This window comes from Bos indicus x Bos taurus, chromosome 2 (assembly GCF_003369695.1).
Source record: "Bos indicus x Bos taurus breed Angus x Brahman F1 hybrid chromosome 2, Bos_hybrid_MaternalHap_v2.0, whole genome shotgun sequence".
Classification (NCBI taxonomy): Eukaryota; Metazoa; Chordata; class Mammalia; order Artiodactyla; family Bovidae; genus Bos; species Bos indicus x Bos taurus.
Genome location: NC_040077.1, coordinates 66,085,308 through 66,098,907, shown reverse-complemented (window position 1 = coordinate 66,098,907; position 13,600 = coordinate 66,085,308). Strand labels below are relative to the sequence as shown.

At 37.9% G+C, this 13,600-nt stretch overlaps 1 protein-coding gene across 1 annotated transcript in view; it reads right to left on the bottom strand.

Annotated features, from left to right (window-relative positions):
• The window catches only part of DPP10 (dipeptidyl peptidase like 10), a 1,640,795-nt gene that overhangs the window by 1,594,350 nt on the left and 32,845 nt on the right, over positions 1 to 13,600 (bottom strand). The gene's annotated exons all lie outside the window — the stretch shown is intronic.

Here is a 13,600-nt window from a genome sequence, read left to right as displayed (position 1 = left end):
CTGACCTCACTTGGATTTCCTATTTTACTTGTACTTGAGTGTGTGTGTGTGTTGGTGTGTTTGTGTATTTAGGTCTGTGCAGTTTCATCATGTGTAGGTTCATATATTCAATCAAAATATAAAACAATTCCATCAACACAAGTATCCTTCATGCTGACCATTTATCACCACACCCACCTCTTCTTTCCCCCCTGTTATTCCCAGAAGTGCTCATCTGCTCTCCATTTCTGAAATTTTGTCATTTAAAAAATGTTATGCAAATAGAATCATCCAGTATATATCCTTCAGGGATTGACTTATATGATGAAGTATAATTCCCAGGAGATTCATCTAAGGTGTTGCACATCCATTTCTTCTAATTGCTTCTGACTCAGGATATGGAGCCACCACCATTAAATCCTTCATTTATTGAAAACTATTGAGTTGTTTCCAGTTAGGGGTTATCGTGGATACAGCTGCTAGAACATTTGCATGTACATTGTATGTGAACATAGGTTGTGATGTATCCAGGACAAAGGTCCAAGAGTCAATTGTGGGTCACAAGGGGCTTTTTGTTTTTAAGGAACTGACAAAAAGTGTGGCTATACCTTTTAACATTCCCACCAGCAATGATACAGTTCCTCCCCATCCTTACCAGCATTTGACATTGCCTCTATTTTTATTTTAGCCATTCTGATAGTTATATGGTGTTATTTTATTGTGGTTTTAATTAGCATTTAATTCATACTAATAATGTTGAAGATTTTCTAGTGTGTTTATTTGTTCTCTGCATATACTCTTGTTTGAAATGCCTCTTTGTTTCTTTTGTGGATTTGAATCGTTTTGTACCTGGATGCTACAGAGGTACTAGTTACTAGTTGGCTATGTGCTTTGTAAATTTTTTCCCAAGTCTGTAGTTTGTTTTTGATCTTTTACACCAGGGTATTACAACCAATTTTTTTGTTGTTGTTTTCCTATTTTGATGAGGCCCAACTTGTCATTTATTCCTTACAGGGATCATTTTTGGTCTGAAATCTAACAACTCCTTACCCTAAATCCTAAAGATTTTCTCTTTTCTTTCCTCCTAAAAGCTTTATGTTTTATATTTAAGTTCATTTTAAATTAATTTTTATAAAAGATGAGAGATTTAGGGAGAGCTTCATTTTTGTTTTTTTTTGTTTTTTGTTTTTTTTTTTTGCTTACAAATTGTCTAATTGCTGAAGTATCATTTGTTGCAAAGGCAATCTTTTCTTCATTGAGTTTTTTTTGCAGCTTTGTTAAAAAATCAGTTTGGCAATTTGTGCATTTCCTTTTCTAGGTTTTCTATTCTATTTTATTGATTTATTGATCTATCACTCATACACATTGATCTATGTATCTATGTATCAATTCATACACATTGATTTATGTATCCAACAGTGGAAACAGTGTCAGACTTTATTTTGGGGGGCTCCAAAATCACTGCAGATGGTGACTGCAGCCATGAAATTAAAAGACGCTTACTCCTTCGAAGGAAAGTTATGACCAACCTAGATATCATATTGAAAAGCAGAGACGCTACTGTGCCAACAAAAGTCCATCTGGTCAAGGTTATGGTTTTTCCAGCAGTCATGTATGGATGTGAGAGTTGGACTGTGAAGAAGGCTGAGTGCCGAAGAATTGATGCTTTTGAGCTGTGGTGTTGGAGAAGACTCTTGAGAGTCCCTTGGACTGCAAGGAGATCCAACCAGTCCATTCTGAAGGAGATCAGTCCTGGGTATTCTTTGGAAGGAATGAGCTAAAGCTAAAACTCCAGTACTTTGGCCACCTCATGCGAAGAGTTGACTCATTGGAAAAAACTCTGATGCTGGGAGGGATTGGGGGCAGGAGGAAAAGGGGATGACACAGGATGAGATGGCTGGATGGCATCACTGACTTGATGGACGTGAGTCTGAGTGAATTTCCGGGAGTTGGTGATGGACAGGGAGGCCTGGTGTGCTGTGATTAATGGGGTCACAAAGAGTCGGACACGACTGAGTGACTGAACTGAACTAAACAGATGTCTATGTATCAATTCATATATATTGATCTATGTATCTATTACTTCCAATGAATATTCATTGCAGGGACTGATGCTGAAGCTCCAAAACTTTGTCCACCTGATTTGAGGGGCTGACTCATTAGAAAAGATGTTGATGCTGGAAAAGATTGAAGGCAGGAGGAGAAGGGAATAACAGAGGAAGAGATGGTTGGATGGCATCACCGACTCAGTGGACACGAGTTTGAGCAGGCTCTGGGAGATAGTGAAGGACAGGGAAGCCTGGCATGCTGCAGTACATGGGGTCGCAAAGAGTCAGACACGACTGAATGACTGAACAACAACAATAAAATCTATTACCCTGCCAATACCACACTCCTGATTTTTGTAGCTATGTAGTAAGCCTTAACATCAGATAGAATGACCCCTTACATGTTATTCTTCTATCTCAAGATTGTTTTAGCTATTCCAGAGCTTAGGCCTTTCCATATATATTGTAGAATAAGTGTTTATATGTGTTATAAAATTTTGCTAGGATTTTAATAAGAATTGCATTAAACTTAGAGATCAGTTTAGGAAAAATTAACATCTTTATTATTTTGAACGCTTTAATCTGAGAAAATTATATATATCTACATTAATCTCAATTTTCCTTTATTTCTTTCAACAGTATTTGATAGTTTTCAGCATGCAAACTTTGTATGTGTTTTGCTTTGTGCACACCTATATATTAAATTTTCTTTGGAGTCATAGAAAATGGTATGGTGTCTTTAATATCAATTTCTACATATTCATTAATAGTATATAGAAACTGACTTTTGAGTGTTAGGATCTCACATTCCATGATTTCCTAGCCTCACTTATTATTTCTTTAAGTTTTTTTGTAGATCCCTTCAGATTTTCTATGTAAGCAATCACATATTTACAAATAACGACAATTTTCTTTCCAATCTGCATAGTTTTCTTTCTTCTCTCCTTTCCCTCCTTTCTTTCTTCTTCTTTTTTTCCTTTTTTTTTTTTTTTTTTAAGTTTTTGCCTTATAGCAGTGGCTAGAAGTTCCAGTACTACCTTGAATAAGCCTGGTTATTCTTTCTGTATTACCAATCTTAGGGGAAAGCACTGAGTTTTTCATCACTAACTAAGATGCTGTTTTAGGGGGTTTGTAGATACTCTTTATCACATTACCTTCTATTCTAACTTGTGGAAATTATTTGCAATATATGGGTGTTAGATTTTGCCAAATTGTTTTCTGGGTCAATGCAGTTCAGTTCAGTCAGTCATATCTGACTCTTTGTGACCCCAGGAACCGCAGAACGCCAGGCCTCCCTGTCCATCACCAACTCCCGGAATTCACCCAAACCCATGTCCATCGAGTCGGTGATGCCATCCAATATCTCATCCTCTGTCGACCCCTTCTCCTCCTGCTCTCAGTATTTCCCAGCATCAGGGTCTTTTCAAATGAGTCAGCTCTTCACATAAGATGACCAAAGTATTGGAGTTTCAGCTTCAACATCAGTCCTTCCAAAGAACACCCAGGATTGATCTCCTTTAGGATGGACTAGTTGGATCTCCTTAGTAGCAGCAGCAGCAGCAGGATAGACTGGTTGGATCTCCTTGCAGTCCAAGGGACTCTCAAGAGTCTTCTCCAACATCACAGCTCATAAGCATCAATTCTCTGGCACTCAGCTTTCTTCACAGTCCAACTCTCACATCCATACATGACCACTGGAAAAACCATAGCCTTGACTAAACAGACCGTTGTTGGCAAAGTAATGTCTCTGCTTTTTAATATGCCGTCTAGGTTAGTCATAACTTTCCTTCCAAGGAGTAAGCGTCTTTTAATTTCATGGCTGCAGTCACCATCTGCAGTGATTTTGGAGCCCCAAAAAATAAACTCTGACACTGTTTCCACTGTTTCCCCATCCGTTTGCATGAAGTGATGGGACTGGATGCCATGATCTTACTTTTCTGAATGGTGAGCTTTAAGCCAACTTTTTCACTCTCCTCTTTCACTTTAATCAAGAGGCTCTTTAGTTCTTCTTCACTTTCTGCCATAAGGGTGGTGTCATCTGCATATCTGAGGTTATTGATATTTCTCCCGCCAATCTTGATTCCAGCTTGTGCTTCCTCCAGCCCAGTGTTTCTCATGACGTACTCTGCATATAAGTTAAATAAGCAGGGTGACAATATACAGCCTTGACGTACTCCTTTTCCTATTTGCAACCAGTCTGTTGTTCCATGTCCAGTTCTAACTGTTGCTTCCTGACCTGTATATAGGTTTCTCAGAAGGCAAGTCAGGTGGTCTAGTATTCCCGTAGCTTTCAGCATTTTCCACAGTTTATTTTGATCCACATAGTCAAAGGCTTTGGCATAGTCAATAAAGCAGAAATAGATGTTTTTCTGGAACTCTCTTGCTTTTTCCATGATCCAGTGGATGTTGGCAACTTGATCTCTGGTTCCTCTGCCTTTTCTAAAACCAGCTTGAACATCTAGAAGTTCACAGTTCACGTATTGCTGAAGCCTGGCTTGGAGAATTTTGAGCATTAATTTGCTAGCATGTAAGATGAGTGCAATTGTGAGGTACTTTGAGCATTCTTTGGCATTGCCTTTCTTTGGGGTTGGAATGAAAACTGACCTTTTCCAGTCCTGAGGCCACTGGTGAGTTTTCCAAATTTGCTGGCATATTGAGTGCAGCACTTTCATAGCATCATCTTTCAGGATTTGAAATAGCTCAACTGGAATTCTATCACCTCCACTAGCTTTGTTGGTAGTGATGCTTCCTAAGTCCCACTTGACTTCATATTCCAGGATGTCTAGCTCTAGGTGAGTGATCATACCATCGTGATTATCTGGGTCATGAAGATCCTTTTTGTACAGTTCTTCTGTGTATTCTTGCCACTCTTCGTAATATCTTCTGCTTCTGTTAAGTCCCTACCATCTGTCCTTTATTGTGCCCATCTTTTCTTTAAACATTCCCTTGGTATCTCTAATTTTCTTGAAGAGATCTCTAGTCTTTCCCATTCTATTATTTTTTCTATTTCTTTGCATTGATCTCTGAGGAAGGCTTTCTTATCTCACCTTGCTATTCTTTGGAACTCTGCACTCAAATGAGTATATCTTTCCTTTTCTCCTTTGCTTTTCACTTCCCTTCTTTTTACAGCTATTTGTAAGGCCTCCTCAGACAGCCATTTTGCTTTTTTGCGTTTATTTTTCTTGGGGATGGTCTTGATCCCTGTCTCCTGTACAATGTCACAAACTTCCATCTGTAGTTCATCAGGCACTCTGTCTATCAGATCTAGTCCCTTAAATCTATTTCTCACTTCCACTGTATAGTCATAAGGGATTTGATTTAGGTCACACATGAATGGTCTAGTGGTTTTCTCCACTTTCTTCAATTTCAGTCTGAATTTGGCAATAAGGAGTTCATGATCTGAGCCACAATAGCTCCCAGTCTTGTTTTTTCTGACTGTATAGAGCTTCTCCATCTTTGCCTGCAAAAAAATATAATCAATCTGATTTCTGTGTTGACCATCTGGTGATGTCCATGTGTAGAGTCTTCTCTTGTGTTTTTGGAAGAGGGTGTTTGCTATGACCAGTGCATTCTCTTGGCAGAACTCTATTAGCCTTTGCCCTGCTTCATTCTGTATTCCAAGGCCAAATTTGCCTGTTACTTCAAGTGTTGCTTGACTTCCTACTTTTACATTCCAGTCCCCTATAATGAAAAGGACATCTTTTAGGGGTGTTAGCTGTAGAAGGTCTTGTAGGTCTTCATAGTACAGTTCAACTTCAGCTTCTTCAGCATTACTGGTTGGGGCGTAGACTTGGATTACCGTGATATTGAATGGTTTGCCTTGGAAACAAACAGAGATCATTCTGTCATTTTTGAAATTGCATCCCAGTACTGCATTTCGGACTCTTTTGTTGACTACAATGGCTACTCCATTTCTTCTAAGGGATTCCTACCCACAGTAGTATAATTTTTTTAAAAAAATAAAATTTTTCTTCTTTGTAGTTTGTTGTTCAGTCACTAAGTCATGTCCGACTATTTGTGACTCCATGAGCCTTAGCACACCAGGCTTCACTGTCCTTCACTATCTCCCTGATTTTGCTCATATTCTTATCCATTGAGTCAGTGATACTATCCAACCATTTAATACTCTGCTACTCTCTTCTCCTTTTTCCTTCAATCTTTCCCAGCATCAAGATCTTTTCCAATGATGGTACTTCATATCAGGTGGGCAAGGCACTGATAACATAGATTATATTAATTGAGTTTCAAATGTTGAACTAGGCTTTCACATCTAGAATAAATCTCACATGTTCACACTGTATAATTATTCTTACAAATTTTAATTCAACTTCTCAATATTTTGATACAGATTTTAAGTCTAAAATCAATGAAGGATACTGATCTTTAACTTTCTTTTTTGTACTGTCTTTGCCTGATTTGAGCATCAGGCAATACTGGCCTCATAAAGCAAGTTGAGTAGTATTATTATTTTTAGTTGTCCAAGTTTAGATGCTATCAATTGTTCATAACCGATAGAAAGGACTTGTACATTGTGGTATTTCATAAAATGTAAAAGTATAAAGAAATTGGAAAAAACAAGCCACAACTATATGCAAAAATATACATTGACCTCACAAATACTATCTTGAGCAAAATATATATTCAATATGACTCCATTTAATAAAAGAATCAGAGAAAACTAATGTATGTTAGAAGTCAGGATAATGATTATCTGTATGAGAAGTAGTTCCTAAAAAAAGGACATATATTGTGGCTTCTGGGTTCCAGTCATGTTCTATTTCTAGTTATACAGATGTGGACATTCCTGAACAGTTCATTGAGCTGTGTACTTACCTACCCATTTCTATATGTTTGCTATATCTTGATTTGTGGGGGGTAAAAAAGCAATATCCACGACCCCAACCCAAGCCATGGAGGAGCTCCCCTCTCACACACTCTGTCTACTTTTTGCTTGAATTCCCAGGAACCAGAGTCACATGACTCAAAGTTCATGTAAACACAAAGATGAAAACAACTTTTTATAGTGTGTTTGACTAGAAAGACACAAATTTCATTGTTTTCAAAACAAAACCACTATCTATTTTTGTTTACTTTTAGGCCTATGTTCAAACAGCCTCAACAAATGGATAATCTATCTGAAAAGTTTGAGAGCCATTCACACTTTTAGCAGAGAAGAAATGTATTAAAAGGTGGTTCTGCCAACAACTTTCATCCACTGTGCACTCTCTCCTGCCTGCTTGTGCTTGAAGAGACTGCTATCATATCATATTCTTTATAACAATACCCAGTTAATTAATAGTAAATTATCCTAATAGCTTCTGTGGTTGCAGATATCCTTTCTTTAGCATTCTGTACTTAAGACTAATAAGTGAATAGAGATTTATTAAATACATATTATAAAATGAAATCCTTGATTACTAAGTACATCAAGAATCTGAGAATATTTTAGCTTCAAAACAATAAGCAGAAATAGTACATTCCTGTGCTTAGTGGTACTATATCCGAGGAGCAAATAGTACACTGAAAACTACTTCCACCCAAAAGATTTTAAGTTCCTAAGATTTCCCATGCATAGAAAGACCCCTGGCCCTTCTAAATGCCTCTGAAGGTTTCTGAAACAGCACACTTAAAGAAGTCTGCCAAAAAAAAAAAAAAAATTCACTGAACACTCTGAAGAACAGGAAAACTTCTTTGAACAAAATCAATACACTCCAACATATAGTCACTATCAAGTTACCCTGACAAGAAACAGAGTTCCTATTGATCCACCACCCCATCACCCTCACACTTCACTTCTTTATTTTATTTTGCAATCTTCAGGAATAAAAATTGGTTTTATAAAGTTCCCAGAGAAAATCATAATTCCAAAAGATACATACACCTCAGTGTTCAGTCATTTTAGGACTACTTACAACAGCCAGGACATGGAAGCAACCTAAATGTTCATCAACAGAGGAATAGATAAAGAAGATGTGGTACATATATACAATGAATATTACTCAGCCCTAAAAAGGAACAAAACTGTGCAATTTGCAGAGACATGGATGGATCTAGAGACTGTCATACAGAGTGAAGTAAGCCAGAAAAGCAAAAATTTATTAACTCATATATATAGAATCTAGAAAAATTTTACAGATAAACCTATTTGCAAAGTCGAAGTAGATATATAGATATAGAGAACAAACATATGGACACCAAGGGGAAAATCGGAGGTGGGATGGATTGGGAGATTAGGATTGATATATATATATATACACACACACACTACTATGTATAAAATAGTGAGAGTTGGACTGTGAAGAAGGCTGAGCGCCGAAGAATTGATGCTTTTGAACTGTGGTGTTGGAGAAGACTCTTGAGAGTCCCTTGGACTGCAAGGAGGTCCAACCAGTCCATTCTGAAGATCAGCCCTGGGATTTCTTTGGAAGGATTGATGCTAAAGCTGAAACTCCAGTACTTTGGCCACCTCATGCGAAGAGTTGACTCATTGGAAAAGATTCTGATGCTGGGAGGGATTGGGGGCAGGAGGAGAAGGGGATGACAGAGGATAAGATGGCTGGATGGCATCACTGACTCGATAGACGTGAATCTGAGTGAACTCCGGGAATTGGTGATGGACAGGGAGGCCTGGCGTGCTGCAATTCATGGGGTCGCAAAGAGTCGGACATGACTGAGCGACTGAACTGAACTGAACTGAATGATAACCTGCTATATAACAACATGGAACTCTACTCATTGCTCTGTGATGACCTAAATGGGAAGGAAATACAAAAAAGAGGGGATATATGCATACATGGGCTTCCCTGGTGGCTCAGTGTTAAAGAAGCTGCCTGCCAATGCAGGAAACACAGACTCAATCCCTGAATCAGGAAGATCTCTTGGAGAAGGGAATGGCAACCCATTCCAGTATTCTTGCCTGGGAGATCCCATGGACAGAGGATCTTGTTGGGGTATAGTCCATGGAGTCAGAGTCGGGTACAACTCAGTGACTAAACAGTAAGAACATATATACACATATGGCTGATTCACTGTGCTGTTCAGCAGAAACTAACACAATATTGCAAAGTAACTATACTCCAATGCATTTTTTTAAAGTTACTAGATGATAACATTTTCATACAAAACTATGATTTGAATATAATTAAACATATTAGCAATGTTTCTCAAGTTTTAGGATCCATCAAAATCATCTGCAAAGGCATTAAAAATACAGTTACTCAGATCCTAGATTCACAAATTATGATAGAGCCGTGAATTTTGCATTTTTAACCATCTTCCAAGATGATTCCAATCCATAGGACTTGGGAGACAAAGTAAGAGACAGAGAGATAGAGTGAGAGACAGAGCTAGAACCAGGCTGGATAAACAAAAATTCCAAGATTGAAGAGTACATTTGCAAGAAAATCAAACTTGTTTCTTTTGAATGTGAATGGCAATAACAACTGAGCATAAATAATGCTGCCACGAACCACTAATATGAGGCCTGATTTATACATGTAAGATATCAGTAAATATCATACATTGTCCTCATTGATTCTTTCAATAGCTATTTATTAAACACCTTTGTGCCAGGCCTGAAGAATGCAATGGAAAAATATTCCTTCAAAAACTGACAGTGTCATAGAAAGAAAAGAAAAATAAGTAGGCATGCCGGTGGCTGAATTGTGTTGTATGGCTGACTTTATTTATTTAAACTTGTTTCTTTTAACTACTGCAAAGATCAAGAATCCACATCACAGAGAGTCTTGAATGCAACCACCACCCCAATTAGCCTGGACTCTGGCACTATCTGTGTCCCTGGGGATGCTCATCTTGAATGTTGCAGACTCCTTTCTCCCCCTATCAAATTGAGACTTTTTAAGCTGACAAGGCATCTTTGAGACAAAACAGCCAGGGAGAACAATGATGGAGAGGGATAGTTAGGGAATTTGGAATGAATATGTACACACTGCTATCTTTAAATGGATAACCAACAAGGACCTACTGTACAGCACATGGAACTCTGCTCAGTGCTATGTGGCAGCCCAGATAGGAGGAGAGTTTGGGGCAGAATGGATACATGTATCTATATGACTGAGTCCCTTCACTGTTCACCTGAAACTATCACAACATTGTTGATCAGCAATATCTCAATACAACAGTAAAAGTTAAGAAAAAATAAATAACCCCAAAACACAAATTTCAGAAGCATAAATATGAAAATAGCAAAGCTTACTTTTCTCTCCACCTAGAATCTGTCTTCTCTTTAGAACTTAAGATTTTAAAAGAACCCCTCTTATACTCTTGGTGGGAATGCAAACTAGTACAGCCACTATGGAGAACAGTGTGGAGATTCCTTAAAAAACTGGGAATAGAACTGCCTTATGACCCAGCAATCCCACTGCTGGGCATACACACTGAGGAAACCAGAAGGGAAAGAGACACGTGTACCCCAATGTTCATCACAACACTGTTTATAATAGCCAGGACATGGAAGTAACCTAGATGTCCATCAGCAGATGAATGGATAAGAAAGCTGTGGTACATATACACAATGGAGTATTACTCAGCCATTAAAAAGAATGCATTTGAGTCAGTTCTAATGAGGTGGATTAAACTGGAGCCTATTATATAGAGTGAAGTAAGCCAGAAAGAAAAACACCAATACAGTATACTAACGCATATATATGGAATTTAGAAAGATGGTAACAATAACCCTGTATACGAGACAGCAAAAGAGACACTGATGTATAGAACAGTCTTTTGGACTCTGTGGGAGAGGGAGAGGGTGGGATGATTTGGGAGAATGGCATTGAAACATGTATAATATCATATATGAAACGAGTCGCCAGTCCAGGTTCCATGCACGATATTGCATGCTTGGGGCTGGTGCACTGGGACAACCCAGAGGGATGGTATGGGGAGGGAGGAGGGAGGAGGGTTCAGGATGGGGAACACATGTATACCTGTGGCGGATTCATTTTGATATATGGCAAAACCAATACAATATTGTAAAGTTAAAAAACTAAATTAAATTAAATTTTAAAAAAAATTAAAAGAACTTAAGATTTTAAAAAATAAATTAGATTTGGATTGTGAAGTGAAGTGAAGTCGCTCAGTCGTGTCCAACTCTTTGCAACCCTGTGGACTGTAGCCTACCAGGTTCCTCTGTCCATGGGATTCTCCAGGCAAGAATACTGGAGTGGGTTGCCATTTAGTATACAAAATAAATGCATTTTGAATGTGGTATTTTGCTGCTAACTATGAAGTAAATTCTTCTGTATTAAAAACAAACAAAAAACGAAACAAATACAAAAAAAACAGAAGTCCTGCACCGTCCATGGCAAGTCCTCCAGGCAACCACTCTTTCTGCTAACGCTCAAAAGGCCTAGTGTGGATGAGACATCCCTTAGGGTCTGCGGCCCTTCTGAGACACAGCCCCTACCAAGACTCTCAGAGAGGTCCTGAGTTCCTGCTCTCCCTGTCAGATACCAAGGAGATGCCTTCTAAGTGGAGGGGAAAACTACATGGGCAATTGGACTGTTTTCTTCTCTTCCATACCAACACCATTGTTGTATCCCGAAGCAAAACACAGTATTTACCTTTGGTCTTTCCCTCATCTTAGGGTGAACCTCCTCTTGGAGGACTCATTCTCATTCCAAATCAGAAGTCAGACTGATTATGCACCCCCTTTTCTCTCTCTTTGTTTAAATTGAAGTTTAATTGATTACCCTTCTATTTGAGGATTGGGTACCCAGTGAAGAGTTCTTCCAGTGTAGCCTAGAGTCTTTTGTATACTTGGTTCTCCAAGCAAGACTCTGCAGTGAGCAAGTGCCAGCAAAAGCTTGTTCCCATGCTTCTAGTTTCAAGCACTATTAGTTTCTCCAGTTATCACAATTAGATAAAGGGTTGATCTGGCCCTAAACCAGCTGAGAGGCCAGTGTGGTCACCCAAGGTTTTGTTGCCATAGTGGGTGAGAAAAGGGAATTGTGATTTTATGCTCCTCATTCTTTTTATTTTGGTCACTATACCATTAGCATAGATTTTTAGACAAAAAATAATTATAAAATAGTGAAATTCACACAAAATCACAAATCATCCTCAGACTTTTACCTAGGCAAATGAATATATGTATGAGTACTCATTTGAATGTGTATGTATATATTCATGTGTCTCTGTGTCCATGATATATATGTATATTTTAACAACTAAATTTCAGTGTCACATTAATTTTAAAACTGATTATTTCATTGAACAATGTGTTATAGCACCTTTCCTTTTTAAAAAATAATACAGCTACCATCAATTTAAGACTGTATTGGGTCTACTGAATAGAGTAATATGTTGTATGTAACAAGTCCACTAATGCTCGGTATCTGGGGGTTCACGGTTTTTCACTGTTATGAACAACTCTACATATTTTCACTACATTTCTGCCTTTCTCACACCAATTATCTTATCCAGTCCTCAACACTCCAACATGTACCACCATCTCCTATCATACAGATACAGGAAGTTTGTTTTTCCTCTGGATAAGGGCCAATTAACAAACCTAGATGGCTTCGTCATAAAGATCAAATTCCTTCTGAACACCCTCCATTGCATTCTGCCTAACATACCCAGCGTTTCAAAGTCTTACCTTTTGTTTTTTTGGCATTGAACTCAGGTTACACTGAAATCTCTCCTCTATCACAATATTAGGACTGAATGAATTCTGACTTACTACTTTTACAAGTATCTGGTTTTGTTCCTTTCCACAGTTCTGTTACTGCTCTGACAAGTTGCAGATCCTACTCATCGTGATCTGTAGTACAAATCACCCTTTGTGATCTTAGTCTAACAGCATCCCTGTCTTCTTGTATAGTTCTGCTCTCCACTAATTGATCCCCAATACTTTACCTCTTTGTCTGAACCTCCAATTTCTAATCTTTCTGGGCCTTAAAATATGCCTGTTGATCTCTGCTCAATCTTTTCTAATGGGTCTGGCAATAAATAGGTTTTGCATGGGAACATTTAAACAGACAATAAGAGATATATAAGGTACTGAAATTGATAAGAAATGTATCTCTAATTCTTATAGTTAAAACCTGTATCGTTTTTTTCTTATCATTTTTGACATTCTATTTTTTTTCATTTATATCTATCCATATCACATTCATTAACTACTAAATTTAAAACAATAATACTGTTTATCCTCAAGAAAATGTCTCATTTTCCTTACTTCTTTTGGTTCTTGAAATTGAACTAACAAAAAGGTTGTAGATGTGAAGTTAGGTAGAAATACTGAGGAGGTGGTTGGTTCAATTTTGTTCCTAGCTCTCTGATTATCTATGTTACAGCACAGCAATGTTGGAATTTCCTCTGTTCTAATTCTTCAACACCTTTTAGACTGCCTAGAGGAAACAAATGGTCTCTTGACTTTGCAAGGAAAATGATCCAAATCTCTCAAATGTAAACTACTTCCCATTTTGATTTGATAGCATTTTCTCACTAACCAGGAGGGAAGACGATAACCATAGAATAGCTTTTATTGCCAGTATCATATTCTTATTTCTATTCATCAACTAATAGTACTGTGGAAGCATATCAAATCT